Source organism: Arvicanthis niloticus, chromosome 4 (genome assembly GCF_011762505.2).
Source record: "Arvicanthis niloticus isolate mArvNil1 chromosome 4, mArvNil1.pat.X, whole genome shotgun sequence".
Taxonomy (NCBI): Eukaryota; Metazoa; Chordata; class Mammalia; order Rodentia; family Muridae; genus Arvicanthis; species Arvicanthis niloticus.
Window position 1 is genome coordinate 103,428,219 of NC_047661.1, and position 23,385 is coordinate 103,451,603.

General features: G+C 37.7%; 1 long non-coding RNA gene across 1 annotated transcript in view; it reads left to right on the forward strand.

Annotated features, from left to right (window-relative positions):
• Positions 1-628: 628 nt before the first annotated feature.
• The window catches only part of LOC143441912 (uncharacterized), a 36,417-nt gene continuing 13,660 nt past the window's right edge, over positions 629-23,385 (forward strand). Inside the window, exons 1-2 of the long non-coding RNA XR_013109664.1 lie at positions 629-693; positions 6,620-6,736. This is a non-coding gene — a long non-coding RNA (uncharacterized LOC143441912). The remainder of the gene's footprint in view (positions 694-6,619; positions 6,737-23,385) is intronic.

Sequence of the window (23,385 nt, forward strand, 5' to 3'; positions counted from 1 at the left end):
TAAAACAGGCAGTTTCCTACAGAGAGACTATGCATTTTAGATTCGAAGGCAAGGGCTCTAGGAAAAGGATAATGAGGAAGGTCCTTCATGAATGGAGGAGTTGGCTTGACAGGAAGAGTCATTATCTCCCAGCTCAGTGATAAGACCCCCCCCCCCCCATATTGGTGCTTAGCACTGCCTCAGGAGTAAGTGCTGAACCAAAGCAAAGACAGAAGGCAGGACCTGAAGATTACAGTAATATGCAGGGTCAGCTTCTTTCAGGAAACCTACAGGGAAAAGTGAGGGAAATTGAGAGGGAAAGAAGACTATAAACCATAAACCAAACTGCTTATTAAACACAGGGAAGGCTTCATTCATCACGCACGGGATAGGAGTTAGGAGGATTAAGGAGTGGCAGAGTTGTGTGCTGTATATCAACTATAACATTGTTTGAAGAAACTGGTGTGGAACAATGAGGAAATGTTCTTCAAATGTCTGCAGGAAATTCCTGCATGTGGGACTCAGTCAGGTTTCAGGAGCTGCACAGAGGGAAAAGGTGTTGAGAAGTTGCCTACTGTTCCATTTGGAGTATTACTTTCTGTGCTTAGGAGTCCAAAGACAACTATTTAAAAATTTTCCTGGTAATCTCTCAAGGTGATTCCTTAAGGATTAGAAGGACAAAGTCACAGGCTTCTCTCAGCATTTTGTGACCAGGTAGGCATCTAGTTATTATCCATTCTGTAAGATAAGGGTTTGGTTTGTTTTTTTACATTTAGCATTTAAAATACTACTTTGCAAATTTATGGGCTATTAAGCACCATGTTTATCAGTTATATTGTGTATTTACACACACCCATGGAAGATCATAGTTTCCAGGACATAGATAATGCCTATCTTAAGCTTTCTTCTTTTTGGTCTTTCCTTCCTTCAAAGAATCAATTTAAGTACATTAAGAGCCCAGCATAAAGTATCATTTGACCTATGTCTCTGTGAAGTTTTCTTTCAATCTTTCTATAAGTAACATTAATATACTGAAACAAGGAATTTTTGGTTCAAATTTATTACTTGAAACTCACAACTATTTTTCTACTTTACGACAAGATTCTACTTATTTTTTATACTATAGGTTTTTATTTTAATAGAGAAGAATCCAACCAAAGCTTTATTAGTTTAAACGATCTGGGCTAGCAATATGCCTAAAATACTATAGTGTTTATCTTGTTTGTATAAAATCTTAAATTTAATCTCAAACACTATGCAGAACTTTTGTGGTGGTGCATGCTGGTAATCCCATCACTTGGTGGGATCAGTGTGAGTTCAAAGGCAGCCTGGGACACATAGGAAGCCGAGGATAGACTGGGCTAAAAAAATTAAAAAGTCCTTGTTGTGGTAGATGGCCAAAAGTTGTTGAATCTCACAGCCAGCATATATATTTTTCTATTCTACTTGCTGTGTTTTGCTGACAGATTGCAGAACTCAAAGTGGTCTAACTGCACTACCACCATCATTTCCCAACACTTGGCTGAAAAGCTACAAGAATCCTCAAAGTCATATTACTATCACCTTAGTTCCTACTTAGCATCGAGCTTTTTGTAGACTGAAAATTCGTTCTGTCAAATGCGAGTAAATTTAGATATTGGATATTTGTCTAAATATTGGATATTTGTCTAAATATCCAATATCTAAATATCTCTAAACACTATTCTTTTAGTTTCTGTAACAAACATAAATATACTTAGCTCCATAAAGAGCAAACACAATAAAAACTAGGGTATAGAACTAAACAGAATTATTTTCATCTTACATTTATATAAAAATCTTAACTGGATTTTTCTGAATGCTTATTTCTTAGACTTATAGTCGAGAATATTCCATTCACCTTTACTTATTACCTGAAGAAACATTTATGGAGTTCCTACAGTATACATGACAGGGAGCAAGATTTTGCTAAGCTACTCAGACTTTGTGGAACTCTGATCAACTCCTCAGTAGGAAAATTACACCATCAAGCTAAGCCTGGGTTCAAGAGTGAGTTCAAGGCCAGCATGAGCAACTTAGTGAGATGTAAGAGGTGCAGCTCAGTGAGCACCATGGTAGAGCAGCTGCGAGCCCCATGAGGTTGAGAGAGATGTGGCTCAGTGCACTCTACACTAGGGTGATTGCCAAGCATGTATGAGGAGCAAAGTTTAATTTCAGAACACCTCTAATTAGCAGATAAATGAACGGATTTCAGATATAAATGACTGACTTAAACATGAGATACGTTATTTGTTTATACAACTTAGGCTCATTATAGAATTCTTTGATGAATTTTAAAAATCATTGCAGTAATGAGAATTATATATGATAGCATGTTTCTTCTGGAAACTGTTTTTGTTTTTTTTTTTTAATTTCTCGGATTTCTTATTTCACTAAACTGTATTCTAATATGTTGTCCTAGTGTTCACATAAATTTGGTAGAATGCACTATGCAAGTAAATGCCTACTTGTTACATTTTAGCCAATCAGGTCTGAAAATACCCTGTTAACTAAAGTTAACTAGAGATAAGCCCAGAATACTTGCTAACTCTTACTAAAAAGATATTTTATATCATTCTATACAGAGTTGCCATTGTGTATATGACAAAATTAAAATGTTACATTTCTATTACATGAAGACATTAAAAGACTGGATTTTAAACAAAAACATCTACTTTTAAAAGCCCCATCTGCATCACTAAGATTAATCATGTAGAAATCATCATTGCTATTAATATAAGTAATGATGGGCTATGGAGTCCAAGAATGTCTTAAGAAAATAAGAAGTTAGTCAATATTTCTTTAGAACATTGATAAATAAGTAAATTTAGAAGTGTAAATAAAATATTATATACAACATGGTATAATTAGAGGAAAAAGTACATTCTACAATGTGTGCCAAATCCGAGTCTAAATGCATTCAGTCTCTGAGCAAGTGAAATTATGTCCTAGAGTCTTTATTGTGACACCTGGAAAATGCACATGTTGCCTAGCTTACACTTTGATTCACAGTTCCTTTCTTTCTAGTGTGTGTGTGTGTGTGTGAGAGAGAGAGGGGGGGGGAAGTACTAATTACTTCAAAATAAATTTGATAAAGAAAATATTTTTAGCAGGTATAATAATGACCCACCCCAAGATGACCTTGTCTAAATCCTAGGAACCTATGAATATTATGACAAAGGGAAATTAAGGTTGAAAATTGAAATTTGACTTTTCACTTTATAATTATTTATATATATTAAAATATATATGTATGTATAAGTTTATGTATATGATGTATATGTATGTATAATTTGAATACCTGGTCCCCAGTAGGTCGCCCTATTTGGGTAAGTTTAGGAAGGGTACCTTGCTAGGTGAATTTTTATCAACTGAAAATGGGCTTTGAAAGTTTAAAGAGTCACTCCATTTTTAGTTCACTCTGTCTGCTTTGTGATTTAAATTGGAGAAGTGAGCTCTTAGCTTCCAGTTACTGTTACCATGCCTACTTCTTCCCACTAGGCTGTGGTGACATAGTAGACTCTTATATCCCTGGAAGCCCAAATAGTCCAAGCAATAGAAAAGTGACTTATGCAATTAAATTTAAACCAAATACTATTGCAATAAAAGTCACTCTACTAAATCTTCTAAGTAGAATGAAATTTAAATTGGACATGCAAGTAACTGACACGTGAGTAAAGTGCAAATCAGGGTTTGAGTCTACCAACATTGTCTTCATGTTCCCGCTCTGAAAAGCCTGTGGGCTTTCACACTAAATATTATAATTAAAATTACAATGATCATACTATCAAATATCCTAAAAGTTGCCAAGTGCTTTATTGGTTTGGTTTGTTTGTTTGGGGGGTGGGGTGTTTATTTGTTTGTTTGAGACAGGATTTTTCTGAATAGTCCAGTCTCTTCTGGAATTTACTCTGTAGACCAGGCTGGCATCAAACTCAGAGATTTGCATGCCTCTGCCTTCTGAGTGCTGGGACTAAAGGCATGTGTCATACCTGGATTGTGCTTTTCTTTTAAAAGCAGGCCATTAGAATACCCCTTTCATCTAGTCATTGACTGGGGTACGGTGATATATTTTCCTAAAACTATCTCTTGACACCAAAGAGACTAAACTTTTGTCAGACTTGCAACCAAGCTAATAATTTGAAGACTATGTTCTTAACATCCTAGCTTATCATATGATTAGCCTTTTTAAGCTTAATTTACCTTTAAAAGAAGAATACAACCAACTTTGCTACACCTTAGCTTTTTGTGTGTATGTAATCAACCTTAACTACTCAGGGTAAATACATAGTTTTAGTTTTAACTTTTGTCCCTTTCCATGGGCCTCACCTAGAATAGCATGTGTATGTGTGTGTGTTTTGGAACTCATTCTCAAAAAACACGAAAAAGAAAAAGATCAGACAACAGATATTTCATAAATGTCAGAACAATATATGCATGTAGGTCGATACCTGTTTTCGATTGTGAATGTTGTTCTTGGTGAGTTGAAGTCATTGAAACAACTTTGTAAAACTTGTAAAACTCTTTAAAAGATTTCTGTAAAAAAGAAAAATCCTCTTTTCTTTTCTGGACCATTTTATCTGTATTTTTCAGTAAATATAGACCACAACTCTTTGTTATAAACACAGAAATAGCATGTGGGCACAATGTGAAGGCACTGGCATAGGAAGATGACATCTAAACACACAGGGTCAGAAGAAAGGCTAGAAGATAGACTAGACAGATGGAAGACACAGGAAGGAAAGTGGAGGAATCAACTTGGGGCTTCCATATGTTCAAACTGCTCCAAGAATAAGTCACTGGCCTACTCTATTTGTCAAGTCCTAGGCCAGTGACTCAGAAAAACAAGCAAACAAACAAAACAAAAAAACAAAACAAAGCAAAACAACACAAAACAAAAACAAACAAACAAAAAATTAAATAAAACAAACAGAAGAATAGCTGTTCTGCTTGGCCTTTAGAACCCCGAGAAAGGATCTAGGCAAGATATCCACAGAAGCCATAAAAACCTACATAATCCTTTATTGAGCCTGCTCACTATGAGACTTAGACTTGAACTGGAATTATGTGAGGAGACACATATACCCTCTGGTCCAAAAAAGGCCATGAGAAAGGATCTAGACAAGATAACCACAGAGGCCTAAAAACCTACATGGAGGTTGGTTGAAACTGCTCAGTGTTTAAAAACATTGGGTGCTCTTTCAGAGGTCCTAAATTCAATTCCCAGCAACCACATGGTGACTCAAGACCATCATCCATAAAGAGATCTGATGTCTTCTTCTTACATGCAGATGTATATAAAGAGAAAGCACTCATACACTGGAAATTAATTAAGTAATTAATTAAAGAGCTTTAGAGGAATTTTCAGCCTAATTTGGGAGCCAAAGATGTAACAATATCCTGAACTATAATATAAAACATAACATTTCATTTAGTTCAAATAACTCCATCTTTTACAGATATCTCATGGGCTAGAGACATGGCTAAGAGGTTAAGGGCACTATCTGCTTTTCCAGAGGTCCTGAGTTCAATTCCCAGTAACCACATGATGGCTCATAACCATCTATAATGAGATCTGATGCCCTCTTCTAGCCTGCAGACATATATGTAGACAGAATGCTGTATATACATATACATATACATACACATACACATACACATATATATGATATATCAACCTTATAGTTTCTCTTATCTTCATTCCTAATAAATCAAAACACAGGTATTAAGTGACATTGCAAACTTTTCTAAAATACAATAAGTTAAAATATTTTATTTGCTACAAATATTATCTCAAATATATTATTAAACATTAGTATTAATAGTCATTAAGTTGTGGCTGGTGCGAGCCAGGCAGCAGTGGTGCACACCTTTAATCCCAGCACTTGGGAGGCAGAGGCAGGTGGATTTCTGAGTTTGAGGCCAGCCTGGTCTACAGAGTGAGTTCCAGGACAGCCAGGACTACACAAAGAAACCCTGTCTTGAAAAACAAACAAACAAACAAACAAACAAACAAACAAACAAGTTGTGGTTGGTGTAATCTTGTCTTGTTTAGTATGGTGGTTTATAGCAATATATATCATAAATATAGATATCAATATATCTTTCAACTTATTTTTCATGAAATTGGAAAAATAAATGTAAATATTAAACTTTCCATCAGTTTTGTTTTACTACAATAAAGCTTATTAAAATCATAGAGAAATTAAAATATAAAGAGAGGACCAGTCTGCACCTGTGCCCTGAGCAGTCCTAGGGCACCAGCTCTATACCCAATCCCCCAAAACTCAGGGGAGGCTGGACTCCCAGGAGCTCTAACACACCCAGGATCATAGAGAGCACATTTGTATTTTTACTGCAGGATGCTGAAAGAGCATGGTGGCTGCCAAAGCGACCGGTGAGATATGCTGTTGCTGGGTCAAAGAATGATATTGACCTGTGAGCTTACTGAGTGCCCTGACAATGGTGACTGGGAAGCTGTATTGGACATATGTTCCTGACCTACCTTTGCTTACCTATACCCCAGATGGGACAAGCTGCCTTGCCTCAAGTTTCTAGAGCTTGTGGGACAGAATCAAAAAGAGAAGTTATAATGACTCTTGTTTTTTTTTTTTTTTATTAGATGTGACCAGTTATTTGGACTTAACCATGGACTGGTCTAGAAACCAACCCAATATTGGAAATAACAGTCTTCATTTGGAAGGCTGGTCCTGGACACTTTCAGAGACATATTTGGAAGGTAGGTAGAGATCTCTATGATGTCATGTTAGCAAGAGATAAAGTCAGGACAGGATCTGAGTTTCAAACAAGTGTTAGTACATGTGTTAAGACTCTTTTAATTGTCAAGTTAAAATTACTTTTGTTTCTTCTATAGTATTTAATGTAAGTTGCATTGATTGTACACTTTCTATCTGTGTTAGTGTGTTGAAGCCTGGTACATCTATTATGGAGGTCTATCAACCAGCTGTTGTTTTATTGCCTTGAGTATCACCAAACCTTGGTATTCTGAAAAATGTTTACAATTACTGGAAAAAGTGAGTCAGGCTTTAAGCAGAAGCAAGAGGGTAGTGGACTTAATTATTGCTGGTATAACAGCTTTAATTACATTAGTTGCTAGCACCACTGCTTCTGCAACTGCTTTGACACAAGAAGTTATGATACCTCATTTTGTTAATAATTTAGCAAAAACTGTTACTAATGTGTTGAATATACAAGAGGATTTAGACAGGCATTTGGAACAATGGATTGATGTTCTTTATTCTATTCAAATTATTGGAAGGAGTTTCAGAGTTTCAGAGTAAGGAACCGTCTTGAGTGTCATGCCAAATACTATTGGATTCATGTTAGTTCTAAAATTTACAGTGGTAGTCATTATAATTAAGAAAAAGTTTAAAGACATTTGCAGTGTATTTGGCATAATTCTAACACCTCTCTAGATGTTTTAAATTTGCATAGTGAGATTATCAATTTAAAGACTGCTGTTCTGCTGAGCCTTGATGTAGGAGATACTGCTGATAAAATTACCCATGACCTGAGGTCAGTATTTCTATTTTGGTCAAGCTTCAAGAATGGCATATATAGTTTGATCATGCTAGCCCTTTGTTTTTTTTTTTTTTTTTTTTTTTCCTGAGAATACTTTTATTCCTGCCCGATGTGTTAAAGCTTGTCTTTAACAACATCAACATGTTGGCAGACAAAGTACATGGCTTGAAACTGAAAATAACCCCCCACCCCGAGACAGAGTTATTAATTTAACAGGCTGGGAAGCCAAGGATGGGTAAGATTCTGCACAGAGTGCTACCAACCTAAGTTATAAGTGCATTGCTTTTGATAATGCATATTCCATGACAGGTAAGGAAGGCATTCTTGTCAGAATGACCAAGACAAGCTCAGTCTTGTTTATGAAATAAAAAAAAGAGGGAGAGGGAGAGCTTTTGGGACTGCTTGACAAGAATCTGACATGGGCCAAGAACAAGGAAATGGGCTGCTTGGCAGGAATATGAAATTGGCCAGGGACAAGAAAGTGGGTTTCAGGCAGGATTCTGACATTAGGCTAGAACAAAAAAAGTCATTTCAGGCAGAAAACTAAATCTTAGGCTAGAACAAAAAGTAATTTTCAGGCAGGAATCTAAATCTTAGGATAGAACAAGGAAGTAGGCTTCAGACATGAGAATGACTTTGGGCTAGGACAGAGAAGTAAGTTCAGATATTTTGGTCATGCTGATAAGCCCTTACAAACAGTGATCACATGAGTGTTCATGGAACTTTGTTTATTGCTTTGCTTGTTCTTTGACTATTTGTGTTTATTGTCTTGCTTTTTCCTTGACTATTTGCATCTATTGTATTGCTAGACCCTCAACTTAGAACTGACCTTAATACATGCATGTAATCAAAATGGTATAAAAGCATAAAGGAGGAGGGGGAATGGGATAGGGGTTTCTAGGGAGGGAAAATGGGGAAAATCCCAAGCTTCCCAGCTAAATTATACATAGTTTTTTCTGTCATCTAAGAAACATTTTGAAATCCTTTAATATTCATTGAAGGCTGCCAATTAATAAATCAAATATAAAAGCAACTCATCCAAGCCAAAATCATGTTTGCAGAAGATTAGACCTCAACCAAGATTCTCGAAAATTAATAATTCAATGTCAGCAGTATTGATTTGAATTCATTTTACACAAAATGACTCCTATGTGTTTATCATGTCATCCCACCCACTTCTGCCCAATTAGTTTTCCTACTTCCATATTGAGTGATTGGGTAGTTATTTACTGGAACATGATCAGCTTGCCACTGGCCACATCATTGAAGGAAATATCACTCCTTTATTCAGCATCCATAAAATGCCAATAGAAAGAAATGAGACCTCCTGGGCCTCTCCTCTTCCCATCCAAGGTAGAATATTGACCATTATTAAGAAAAATTATTATGAAGATAAAGCTACTTTACAATGACATACCTAATAAAATTGATATAAAAGGATTTTAGATATAAAAGATATAAAAGTATGTCTTGTCTGTTGTCATAAATGGAATGAATGTTTTGTATAAATGAAGCAATAGCAACCTTAACAATAAACTGGAATTGACTGAGGGAATATCCACCAAATTTGAAAATATGACTATTAAAGCCACTGTTTCAATGAAAAAATTTAAATAGATTGAAAACACATTCATACACATACAAACATGCACACAGCATTGAGGCCAGGTGAAACAATATCAAAAGGCAACATCACCAGAGTTTCAGGGGAGTACAAATGAATGGAGTAGAAAAAGCATTAAGAAACATAAATTCATCAAAAAGTATCCTTTCATTGGAGTTGTAGAGTGGAATGGTGAAAGAAGAAAATTATCTGAATGAAATGATAGCTGAAACCATCCATAGGTTTTTGAAATACCAAATTTGGGTATTGAGGAGGCTAGTGAACTTCAATCAGGATAAATATCCCAAAGAGAACAAAGAAACTGGATTTAGATACATCTAACAGCTGAATAAAAATATAAAGAGAAAAACTTGCAATCTACTTGGACAAAAATGTAGCATACCATATATGGAATACTAATCAATATAATTATTGCTATTTTCTGACTATAAATTACAGCAGCGGCAAATTAACAGTGAAATACTGAGCTCAACATAGTATCTGATCTGGAAAAAATAATGAAATAAAAATTTATTTATGCACGTGTTGAATATCTGTGTGTATATATGTTTTACTTTCATGAGTATGCATTTATGTAGAATCCCAAGACCTTGAAAAATAATAATTAACAGAATTTATTTGTGCATGTATGATATATTTATGTGTATGTATCCTTTACTTCCATGAGTATGCATGTATGTAGAATCCCAAGACTCACTATAGGTGTTATTCCTCAGAAATATTGTCAACCATATTTTAGAAGCAAGCTCTTTCATTAACAATGGAGCTTATTCATTAGGTTAGGCTGATTACCCAGTGAGCTCCAGGGATCTTCCTATTCCACTTCCCAATGCTGAGATTATAAATACATGACCCATGCCCAGCTTTTCTTGGGATTGAGCTCCAGCCCTCATCCTCACAAGGCAAAGACTTTACCCACTGAACTAACTCTTCATCCCCAGACTAGTTTTAAAGAACAAGAATAAATTATGTTTTCACACACACACCACAAAAATTCACCATCATATTCACAGTACTAGAATAATAAATTTAAACTTCCAATCTGAAAATATATCATCACTGACAGAAACAGCTTTGGGGAAAAAATTGCACCAGAAGTACTGAATTTTTGGCAAGGTATAAATACCATTTTTCCTGTAATTTTCTTAAATTTTATACATTTTAAAAGTAAAAATCAAGGCATTTTCATATATTTATATATTTTTAACTTATGTAGATACTTTTATGTTGCTTATCAGGGACTAATTTTGCTTGGGGATAAAAGCATGTAGAAATTTCATTTTCTTTCTAGGTTTTGGGATATTTGTAAAACATATCTTGGGGATGTATCTCGTGGTTCAATGTTGACATTTATTTATAACACATATGCACCAAATATGGCTTTAAGCCATTGTCTCCAGTGTATTGTTCTTTCCACTGTAACCAGTACACTTGGTCACATGTGGAATTTTCCACTATGGCTTGAAATTCGTGCTCAACATGCTTTAGAATCTGGGGCATTTCTGATTTCAGGTTGATCAGTTTAGGAATGTTCACCCTGTATAAAATGTACAACAAATATATCAGAATAAAGGTGGCAGACTGCAGGGACCCATACAGCTGCAACCCCTCACAGGTCATGTGAAATGACACAGCTTCAAGCCTAGAGTGATTGTGTAAAGGGGGCACATTGTCTCTAGAAAGCAACTTTAATAAGACATTACTCAGGAAATGGTAAAGTGTAAAAAATAAAGGGGGAAGCAGAGAAAGTAGGGAAACAAAAACAAATCCAAAATAAGAACAACTAAATCCAACCAGATTAATAGTCATATTAATGTTACAGGACCATGCATTCTAGTGAAAAGTGAAAATTGACTGCTAAGTATTTGTGTTTATGGATTTTGCATGGATGATTTAATCACTCCATTTAAGGATCCAAAATGAGGTCAACTCATAATGACTGTGTTTGTCCTGAGCATGTACATTTTTTCTTGTGATCACTTCCTAAATAATGCGACATGGTCATTATTTATATGTCATTTTTGGTCATTATAAGCAATTCATAAGTACCTTAAAATATAGGGAACTCTGTAGACTATATGCAAATACTTTATAGAAGGACCTGAGTATGTGCTAGTTTAATGTCTGAAGCATATACTAGAATGAATTCCTTGGTGATTCAGAGGGAAAACTTGATGAACAAAGGGGAAAAAAGGAAAGCTTATTTCTCTATGATATCCATAAAGACAGAGTGATTTAAGATTTGTACTTATATATACAAATTAAAATCATAAGACTCCCAGAACAAAACAAAAAATATTTTTTTCAACCTTCTTATAGATGCTTTAGGGGGGGAGGGAGCAGGTAGAACTAAGAGAACACTAAAAAGTAAAGTGTTGGGAGCCGACTTTAGCAGAAAGCAGCTAGATCAACTTTGCAGCCATCTGGAACCATATACCCTGACGAAAGATTTGGTTTTCAATAGCCTACAACAGCTGAAGCACACTCTGATATCCCACATATTTTGTGTTGCTGTTTACTGCCCCCAGCTGCAAGGTGCACGTGGTGGCCACGCCTGCAAGGTATTGCAGTTCACGTGCTGTCCACGTGCTATCTACGCCATACATGCCTGTAAGGCACACATGCTATCCACGCCTGCAAGGCATTGCGGTGCACGTGCTGTCCACGCTATAGACGCCTGTAAGGCTTACGTCATATCAACACCTGCAAGGCACGTGGTATCCACGCGCCTACAAGGCACGTGGCAAAAGCCTATAAATAGCTCAGAATTCCCTTCAATAAAGGAGACTTGATCAGAATCTCTGTCTTGTCTCCATTCTTCGCGTCTCTTCCCCTTTATCCCCACTCTCTCTCTCGCTAGACCCTGACCCTCGGACCGGAACGGGCAGTACGGGCTGCAACAGTTTGGCGTCCAACATCGGGTTCCAGTAAGCGCAACAGTTTGGTGCCCAAGCGTGGGGGGTTCGCGACAGTAAAGGAAAAGTCTAAATTTGACTTGAACTTTTAAAAGTTCCAGTCTAAAGGTACCATTAAGGTTGTAGGCCAAAGGTGGTAGAAAGATGAATTATTGGGTCAAGATATCTGGTGTCAAGACTGAAGACTTGAGTTTGATTCCCAGGACCCACTTGGAGGAACCGGAGAACTGACTTCTGCATGTTGTCTTCTGACCTCCACATACATACCATGGTGCATGTGCCTGGCCTCACTCCCATAATTAAATTTTTATTATTTTATTACAATAGTTAGGAATGTGGTTTAAATGGTAGGGTATAGCTTCAGATTGAGAAAAATGAGTAATGTTTCTTGTTAGTTTATTTGTTTTTGTTTTTTTGTTTTTTTAGTTCAATGGGAAGCTGAACAACTCATTGCACTGAGGGAACTCAATTTCCTTAATGAAACTTATAATAAAATGAAGTCAGAGAAGTCTACAGTGGTTGTGATCTTAGAGACAGACTTGTTGAAGAGCCAGAAAATCAAACAATACACAAAGAGAAAAGCAACATATCATATAATGTTGGAATTAACAGATTGGATAGAATATTCTAGGAGAAATACAAACCAAACCACATCCAGCAAAATAGACTCAAGACAGATGCAATGTTTTATGGGAAAGGATTAAAAGTTCAATTTACTAGAAACGTGTAGAAATTTTCAATATCATAGAGCTAATGATATAATTTCAGTATCTATGAAGTACATCAGAACAGTTAAGTAAGTAATTGGTCAAGTTATATTTTTATGGTGGGAGATTCACAGGTTTCTCTCACTTATTATCCTTTAGTAAAGAATGAATAGGAAAAGTGGGACAGATCTGGGCATCAGATTGGGACTACATGAGCTGTCCTCAGCCACACATCGGGCATCCAGAGTAAAAAGAGCATTTGGGTACACCTCAGAGTTCTTTCTGTTTGCTTGTTTTGAAATAAGGTCTAATTATGTACACTTAGCTCACCTAAAACTCACTATGAGAACCAAGCTGGCAGGGAATTCACAGAGGTTATGGTACCTCTGCCTCTTCAATGCTGGAATTAAAGGCACCTATCATGGTGGTCCTTATCTGTGATTTTTAAAGACTAAATTTTCAGAATATACTTTCTGATCCTAACAAAATAAAGTTTGGGATTAGTTGATAAATCAAACCCAACATATTTGGGCTTTAATAAAGTTCTTTAAATAATTCAGAGTTTAAAAAAAATTACAGGAAAGAGGACACATAGAGGCCCTCCATATCACTTAACACAGTAGGATAGAGGACACCAGAGTTTCCAGCTGTGGGGCTTGCTTGATCCTCTACAGTGTACAAGTATGTAGTGTACAGATAGGAAAGAAAGAGAAACTGAGAGTTTGAGCATTATGAAGAGAGTCAGAAGTGCAAAAATAAGGGTAGAGAGGAATACCCAGTAGTAAGTAGCCTTCCCTATTACCTGATGCCATCGTGAAGTCCCAGCGCACTCATTGGATCATGAAAGAGATGTGTGTGTGTGTGAGTGTGTGTGTGTGTGTGTGTGTGTGTGAGAGAGAGAGAGAGAGAGAGAGAGAGAGAGAGAGAGAGAGAGAGAGAGAACAAAAAGAAAGCAGAACTCAGGTTGGTTAGTGAATGTACACTTAGGTGTTTTAATCAAATTGAAATGTTCCAGAGTTTAAAAGGCGTTTTTGCTGTTTAAACGTGAAAATAAACAGTCAACATTATATTCTAAGAGGCAAATATGATGTTTGCTACTTTATGAGCTATAGGAGAGATGTGAAGTGAGAATTATTCTGGCATGAGATTGGATAAGTGAAAAGAGAGTTTTCATTAAAAAAAAAAAAAGAAACAATTAAAAGGAACTCTCCCAATATGACAGCTATTACAAGAAAGTATTGTACTAGTTGACATCAATAAGCTTCCCAGTGCATTAGCAAGTGTAAACACAGAAGTAGGAATGGACCACTGTGAGTTCAGCTTCCAGGAACAGTTATGCAACATTCAGAATGTGCTGAAGTAAGTAGATGGAGGAGTCCTTACTCCAGGAAATTTGCTAGAAGGTTTTCTAAAGAGCAACATGTGGATGCTGGTGCCCTGCCACTTTCCAGCTGCACAGTACTTGAGGATGCAACACCAGCTCACTTTTTGCTTTGCTTTGCTTTGCTTTGCTTTGCTTTGCTTTGCTTTGCTTTGCTTTGCTTTGCTTTGCTTTGCTTTGCTTTGCTTTGCTTTGCTTTGCTTTGCTTTGCTTTTCAATAGAAATAGCTGACTTAAGCAAAGGGAAGCCAAGTGGCTCCAGAGGTTATGTAAATTCATGTGATGATTAACTGACAGCATAGGAGGAAATTTTACAATGGGGTTGGGTTTGGATCAAGGGCACAACTTGAGTAAGAGTATTTGTCACTTGGGGGCAGGAACACTTGAAACATGTTGCAAGAATTGATTGTGATATGATGCAGATGAAGGAGTGAAAGTTATGCACCTAAAGGAATGGCACTGTAAATAGAGCATACCTACTCTATTGACTGTTTCAGGGAAACTGGATAAGATCAAACCTAAAGGCTCAATAAACAAATCTGTCTGAATGAAGCCTAGATCAAGATGAACAACAGAGCACTTTAGTTCTATTTTTCATGGGGATTATAAATGGCTTTGACTTTAGATATATTCTTCAATTCAAATGGATTGGAAACCAGAGCTAAAGCCATTGGCTTATCATAAATTGCCAATACAGGCAAGCCATGGGAAGCAAGCCAGTTAGCAGTGCCCCTCCATTGCTTCTGTATCAACCTCTGCCTCTAAGTTTCAGCCCTGCTTGAGTCTCTGTCCTGACTTTCTCCAGTGATGGATTCTGATCTGAAAAATCTAAGCCAAATAAACTATTTCCTCCCCAACTTGCTGTATGGTCATGATGTTTCATTGCACTTATAGGAATCATGAATAAGGCACAATCAAAACAAAACAAAAAAAGCCTTCTGGTCTGGGCTCAATCACTGAGCAGATCCCTGGTTGCAGGGTGGCAGCTCTGCCTCCAATCTCATAGAAACCAGAGGAAGCAGGCTTCCCAGGAGCTCTAACCTGGACAGTATGTTAGGTAAGCAGACAGCAATGCCAGCCCCCAAAATGAAGAAACTGGGACCCACAAGCACCCAGGAAGTCACTCCTGGCCCCAAGCACTGGTTCCTTCCTGTCTGCACCTGAGCACTGAGCAGATTTTGGGCCCCAGCTCTTACCCCAGTAGTAACACCCACCCCACACAGTTCTGATACAAGCAAGATAATAGAATGGAATTAACAGATTGGATAGAATATTCTAGGAGAAATACAAACCAAACCACATCCAGCAAAATAGACTCAAGACAGATGCAATGTTTTATGGAAAAGGTTAAAAAAGTTCAATTTACTAGAAACAGGTAGAAAATTTAAATATCATAGAGCTAATGAGATAATTTCAGTATCTATGAAGTACATCAGAACAGTTAAGTAAGTAACTGGTCAAGTTATATTTTTATGGTAGAAGTTTCACAGGTTTCTCTCACTTATTATCCTTTAGTAAAGAATGAATAAGAAAAGTGGGACAGATCTGGGCATCAGATTGGGACTACATGAGCTGTCCTCAGCCACACATCGGGCATCCAGAGTAAAAAGAACATTTGGGTACACCTCAGAGTTCTTTGTTTTTCTTTTGAAATAAGTTCTCATTATGTACCCTTAGCTCTCCTAAAACTCACTTTGAGAACCAAGCTGGCCTGGAATTCACAGAGGTTATGTTACCTCTGCCCCTTCAATGCTGGAATTAAAGGCACCTATCATGGTGGCCCTTATCTGTGATTTTTAAAGACTAAATTTTCAGAATATATTTTCTGATCCTAACAAAATAAAGTTTGGGATTAGTGGATAAATCAAACCCAATATATTTGGGCTTTAATAAAGTTCTTTAAATAATTCAGAGTTTAAAAAAATTACAGGAAAGAGGACACCTAGAGGCCCTCCACATCACTTAGCACAGTAGGGTAGAGGATACCCAGAGTTTCCAGCTGTGTGGCATGCTTGAGCCTCTACAGTGTACAAGTACGTAGTGTACAGATAGGAAAGAAAGAGAAGCTGAGAGTTTGAGCATTATGAAAAGAGGCAGAAGTGAAAAATGAGGGTAGAGAGGAATACCCAGTAGTAAGTAGCTTTCCCTATTACCTGATGCCATCGTGAAGTCCCAGTGCACATTGCCAACTGGGGGCCATAGATGGGTCTATGTCCATACAGCTTCAGGGATCTGTGTTAATGTCTATGACACATATTACCACTAAAGACCATGCAGATATCCCTGGTATGGGCTTTCTGCCTGGGACCACATTAGTGTCCAAGGGCTATGCAGAGGTAACCTGACTTCTAGCCAACTATATTTCTCTGGAGAGTAGGCCCTAGGCCATAAGAATGAGAGATCTGGCTCTGCCCCTCACCCACTGTAGCACGTGGGAGATCAGGTCCTGCATCTCACCTGGGCAGCAGAGTAGAGATGGCTCTGGTGGCATGGGTGCAAGTCACCTGGCACTGGGTCATGAGAAGTTAGCTTGCCCCAGGGGCCTGAGAGCAGATGAACTACACCTGCCCCTTGATGGATGCTGTGCTGGGTAAGCTAGCCCTGGTAGTGCTAGAGAACTTATCTTTGTGGTAGGAGGGTGGGAGAGCTTACCAAGTCAGCTACCACCCAAGCCCAGATTTGGGGCTTTGAGCTGTCCCATGTCAACATCTATGTCATCTATGAACTCTGCTGGAACTTGTGATAGGGCCAGTCCTATAGATCCAAACCTGCAGCTTCCACTATGAGATATTTTCTTTGCTTCACTTTGCTTATTTTTGTTTTTATTTTCTTTTAGTGAGGACGGGTGCAAGGGCAGAGAGTAGACAGGAATGGACAGAGAGATGAGAAGAATTGGAGTGCATGACATAAAACTCACAAAGATTCAATAAGAAGTTTTTAACATAGTGCTATTAGCATTTATTTCATATTTTCATTCCTTTCAAGAAAATTAAAATGAAATTCACAACCCATTAAAAAACAAATACAGGAATGTAGAGGAATTTTAATCCAGCAACAAAAATGCTCTGGCAAGGAACCATGTCCAAAGACCTTGTAGGTCTGTGAACAGGCAAGAATGACATACCTTTAAAATCTCTGGATAAAATACAGACTCAACCTTAGTATACACCTTTAATCCCAACCAATGAAGGAAATGTTAATTTGTAAAAGAACGCAGCCATGTTTGAAGGTGACAGCTAGTTGAGGGGCAGACAAGGTAAAGAATCAGAGAAAGATTTGACAGAATGAGTCAGAGATAGGATAGACCCAGCTCTCAGAAAATAGACAGGAAACAGTAGCACAGAATGAGTCCAAAGAGGGAGGACAGTTCAATGATTGCAATTCAGTTCAGTTCAGGCAATATAGTGGAGTCCAGTTGTGTTTAGTACAGTGCAGTTTGGTGTAGTACAGTTGAATGCAGTTGAGTTCAGTTGAGTTCATTCAATTCTGATCAGTTTCATTTAGTTCATGCAGTCAGTGTAGTCAGTGCAGTCAGAACAGTTCAGTTTGTGAGTTTCAGAGGCAGTTTTTATAAGCAGAGCAATTCAGTGAAAAGCCTAGAGGAGAAAGTTTGAATCAGTCAGCTTGAAGAGGACTTTTTAGTCAGAACAACTGAGTTGAACCAGTCAGCTGGTTGGAGTTCAGAAAACTAGAAAGGGTGAACTTGTTCAGCAGTACATACAACACTTACATACAACAATTACATCTGATGAATAAGTTACTATTACACAGAAATTTAAAAATACTAGAAAGCAATAATAGATGCTGATCAGCAAAATCTATGACATACAGGAAGGTGATACTCCTTATAAAAATTCTCCCATTTACATTAGTATGCCAACTGGTGGTATCATTGTTTTGTTTGTGTATCAGTTATTGAGATTTCATGTTTATAGTTTCCCTGTCAGTATGTAGAAGATAAAATTTTACAGCAAATTTCCTGGTCCTCTGGCTTTTAATAATTTTGTTGAAGGCGTTTCTTCTCAGATGTGAGGGAAGAATTGCAGATGTATCAACTGGGGCTGGGTATGCCATAAGCAGTTGTTCTCTGTAGTTTTTTTTCACTAGTTGTGGCTTTGTGTTTTTAATGCTTTTTGTTTACTGTAACAAGAGAGAGCTCTAGTAATTTGTAGGCATAAAAAGAAATGATTAGAATGCAATTAGGAATTGCACTAGTTTATGAAACTGAAGTATTGCAGTCTCTTCTTAGGCTCATGACTTCATTAGCAATAGGTAGTTGGGTAGGTTGCAGGTTCCGGGGAAATTTTCCCCTTGGAGTGGACCAATTAGACAACTGTTGGTTACTACACAGATGTGAATGCTACTCTTGCACCTTAGGGACACCTTTCCTTTCTAGTCGTCATTGGGGTCCATAGGTGACACAGCTTGGTGGTAGGAATTTTAATTGTTTTTCTCCCTTTTCAACTCACATAGTACCTTGGGATACTCTGCAAGCTAGTCCTTAGAGAATCAGCTTTCAAGTCAGAGCCACCTTCATTCCTTCAAGTGCTATGTCTAAAGTATGTGAGATCTTCATCAATGAGATCTATCTGCAGGCTCTCACTTTCCATCCCAAACTGGTATTAAATTCATGGAAATCATTATGTTTCACAGTTTGGAATTCTGGGATTACAGACAAGACTCAACAAACCTGGCTATACTAATTTTATGCAAGAGAGTGATAGAAATTCAGGTACACTAGTCAGGCAAAAGAAAACTAAGGGATGCCTAAATTCAAAACAATAAGGGCATAATTTGCTAGAGGCATTTTTCTATATATAGAAAAGAATCCACTAAAAATTTTCAAAATATTATCAAATTACCAGTGTTTGACTATGAAAATCAAGATACAAAACCTAGAATTACTGCTGTGTATTAGCAGAAAATTAGCTAATGGTAACTGTGTTCACTATAATGTCTAGTATAAATGGTTGTCCATGGCTCAACCATACCTAGAAAATCTGTACTATCCCTCCAAGGCTCAAGGAATATCATAGATGGGGACAATGAGTAAAGGAAACAAAGAAAGGTGGTGATTATACAAAACACTGACTTCTAAGTATGGCATGGTTTTGCGTTCTTGAGTTCATAGCAACAGTGATCATCTGTACAAAAGCTATGAAAATTAGATCTCATTAGTATTGTGTCAAGAAGTAAAAAAAGGAATCATAGGGTTCCAGCACACCCTGAAGAGTTACATGCAGTTAATAACTAATGGGAGTGGGTGAAACATTTTCTTTAGTGGTCTATTCACTGTGTCGGTACCCTTAGTCATGTAAATACACTTTTATTTATGATTTTGTAAGAAATCCTAATGAAACTCATTGGATCATGAAAGAGATGTGTGTGTGTGTGTGTGTGTGTGTGTGTGAGAGAGAGAGAGAGAGAGAGAGAGAGAGAGAGAGAGAGAGAGAGAACAAAAAGAAAGCAGAACTCAGGTTGGTTAGTGAATGTACACTTAGGTGTTTTAATCAAAATGAAATGTTCCAGAGTTTAAAAGGCATTTTTGCTGTTTAAAAGTGAAAATAAACAGTCAACATTATATTCTAAGAGGCAAATATGATGATTGCTACTTTATGAGCTATAGGAGAGATGTGAAGTGAGACTTATTCTGGCATGAGATTGGATAAGTGAAAAGAGAGTTTTCATTAAAAAAAAAGAAACAATTAAAAGGAACTCTCCCAATATGACAGCTATTACAAGAAAGTATTGTACTAGTTGACATCAATAAGCTTCCCAGTGCATTAGCAAGTGTAAACACAGAAGTAGGAATGGACCACTGTGAGTTCAGCTTCCAGGAACAGTTATGCAACATTCAGAATGTGCTGAAGTAAGGAAATGGAGGAGTCCTTACTCCAGGAAATTTGCTAGAAGGTTTTCTAAAGAGCAACATGTGGATGCTGGTGCCCTGCCACTTTCCAGCTGCACAGTACTTGAGGATGCAACACCAGCTCACTTTTTACTTTGCTTTGCTTTGCTTTGCTTTGCTTTGCTTTGCTTTGCTTTGCTTTGCTTTGCTTTGCTTTGCTTTGCTTTGCTTTGCTTTGCTTTGCTTTGCTTTTCAATAGAAATAGCTGACTTAAGCAAAGGGAAGCCAAGTGGCTCCAGAGGTTATGTAAATTCATGTGATGATTAACTGACAGCATAGGAGGAAATTTTACAATGGGGTTGGGTTTGGATCAAGGGCACAACTTGAGTAAGAGTATTTGTCACTTGGGGGCAGGAACACTTGAAACATGTTGCAAGAATTGATTGTGATATGATGCAGATGAAGGAGTGAAAGTTATGCACCTAAAGGAATGGCACTGTAAATAGAGCATACCTACTCTATTGACTGTTTCAGGGAAACTGGATAAGATCAAACCTAAAGGCTCAATAAACAAATCTGTCTGAATGAAGCCTAGATCAAGATGAACAACAGAGCACTTTAGTTCTATTTTTCATGGGGATTATAAATGGCTTTGACTTTAGATATATTCTTCAATTCAAATGGATTGGAAACCAGAGCTAAAGCCATTGGCTTATCATAAATTGCCAATACAGGCAAGCCATGGGAAGCAAGCCAGTTAGCAGTGCCTCTCCATTGCTTCTGTATCAACCTCTGCCTCTAAGTTTCAGCCCTGCTTGAGTCTCTGTCCTGACTTTCTCCAGTGATGGATTCTGATCTGAAAATCTAAGCCAAATAAACTATTTCCTCCCCAACTTGCTGTATGGTCATGATGTTTCATTGCAGTTATAGGAATCATGAATAAGGCACAATCAAAACAACAACAAAAAAAGCCTTCTGGTCTGGGCTCAATCACTGAGCAGATCCCTGGTTGCAGGGTGGCAGCTCTGCCTCCAATCTCATAGAAACCAGAGGAAGCAGGCCTCCCAGGAGCTCTAACCTGGACAGTATCTTAGGTAAGCAGACAGCAATGCCAGCCTCCAAAAGGAAGAAACTGGGACCCACAAGAATCCAGGAAGTCACTCCTGGCCCCGAGCACTAGTTCCTTCCTGTCTGCACCTGAGCACTGAGCAGATTTTGGGCCCCAGCTCTTACCCCAGTAGTAACACCCACCCCACACAGTTCTGATACAATCAAGATAATAGAAAATACAGGCTTCAGTCAGAGACAGGGCAGGTAGCACTAAGGAGATACAGATGGCAAAAGGCAAGTACAAGAACAAAGCATCAGCAAACCAGGGTACTTGGCATCATTAGAACCTAATTCTTCCACACAAAAAAGTCCTGAATTCCCCATATCACCAGGAAAGCAAAATTCAGATTTAAAATCACTTCTATTGATGATGATAGTGTACTTTAAGAAGGATATAAATAACACTCTCAAAGAATTTGAGGAGAACACAGATAAACAGGTAGAAGCCCTTAAAGAGGAAACATAAAAATCCCTTAAAGAAGTACAAGAGAACAGAACCAAACAGGTGAAGGAATTGAACAAAACCATCCAGGACATAAAAATGGAAGTAGAAACAAGAAATCACAAAGGGAGACTACCCTGGAGATAGAAAACCTAGGAAAGAAATCAGGAGTCATAGACACAAGCATCACCAACAGAATACAAGAGACACAAGAAAGAAGCTCAGGTGCAGAAGATACCATAGAAAATATTGACACAACTGTCAAAGAAAATGCAAAATGCAAAAAATCATTAACACAAAATATCTAGGAAATCCAGGACACAATGAGAAGACCAAACCTAAGAATAATAGGTATAAATGAGAGTGAAGATTCCCAACTTAAAAGGCCAGAAAATATCTTCAACAAAATTATAGAAGAAAACTTCTCTAACCTAAAAAATGAGATGCCCATAAACATACAAGAAGCCTATAGAAAGCCAAATAGACTAGATCAGAAAAGAAATACCTCCCATCACATAATAATCAAAACACCAAGTGCACAAAACAAAGAAAGAATATTAAATGCAGTAAGGGAAAAAGGCCAAGTAACATATAAAGGCAGACGTATCAGAATTACACCAGACTTCTCACCAGATACTATAAAAGCTAGAAGATGCTGGACAGATGTCATACAGACCCTAAGAGAATACAAATGCCAGCACAGGCTACTATACTCAGCAAAACTCTCAATTACCATAGATGGAGAAACCAAGATATTTCATGACAAAACCAAATTTACACAATATCTTTCTACAAACCCAGCATTACAAAGAATAATAGCCAGAAAGTTCCAATACAAGGAGGGAAATTACACCCTAGAAAGAGCAAGAAAGTAATCCTCTTCCAACAAATACAAAAGAAGATAGCCACACAAAGATAATTCCACATCTAATAACAAAAATAACAGGAAGCAACAACCACTGATCCTTAATATCTCTTAAAATCAATGGACTCAATTCCCCAATTAAAAGACATAGGCTGATTGACCAGATATGTAAACAGGACCCAGCATTTTGCTGCATACAGGAAACCCACCTCAGTGACAAAGACAGACTCTACCTTAAAGTAAAAAGCTGGAAAACAATTTTTCAAGCAAATGGTCCTAAAAAACAAGCTGGAATAGCCATTCTAAAATCTCCAGCCTGAGAAAACAAAGGGAGGGACTCATGGCTCCACCTGTATAGGTAGTTGAGGGTGGCCTTGCCAGGCATCAGTGGAAGTGGACAGCCTTGGTACCTTAAAGTTTGGATTCCCTAGTGTTGGCAAATTTCAAGAGAAGGGAGGTGGGAAGGGGAGGATGGGGGGAGCACACCCTCATAGTAATTGGAGGAGGGGGGATGCGGTAAGCGGTTAGGCATCAGTGGAGGTGGAGGGCCTTATTGCGTGAAAGTTTAGATTCCTGAGTGCTGGGGAATTTGAGAGCAGGGAGGCAGAAATGGGAGGATGGTGGGAGCACACCCTCATAGCAACTCCCAGAATTATATGTATTAGACATGACATTGGCAGGCTGCCAGAAGACTACATTCCAGAATTCAAACAAAAAATTATCTTAATACTAAAATTTGCTTTGAGAATTGTATATTGCAGAATACACAGCCTTGGTGTATCTACTCATCAAGCTGAGCAGACCTGCTCAAACCTCTGATGTCCTGGAATTACAGCTGGATGCAGTGAAGACACAGCCTCAGAGGCCTATCAATTTACTCTTCCCCCCGCCCCTCTTCTAATATCTCAATGCCCGTAATCAGATTGCAAATGTTAATAAAGAGTCGGTGCCTCTA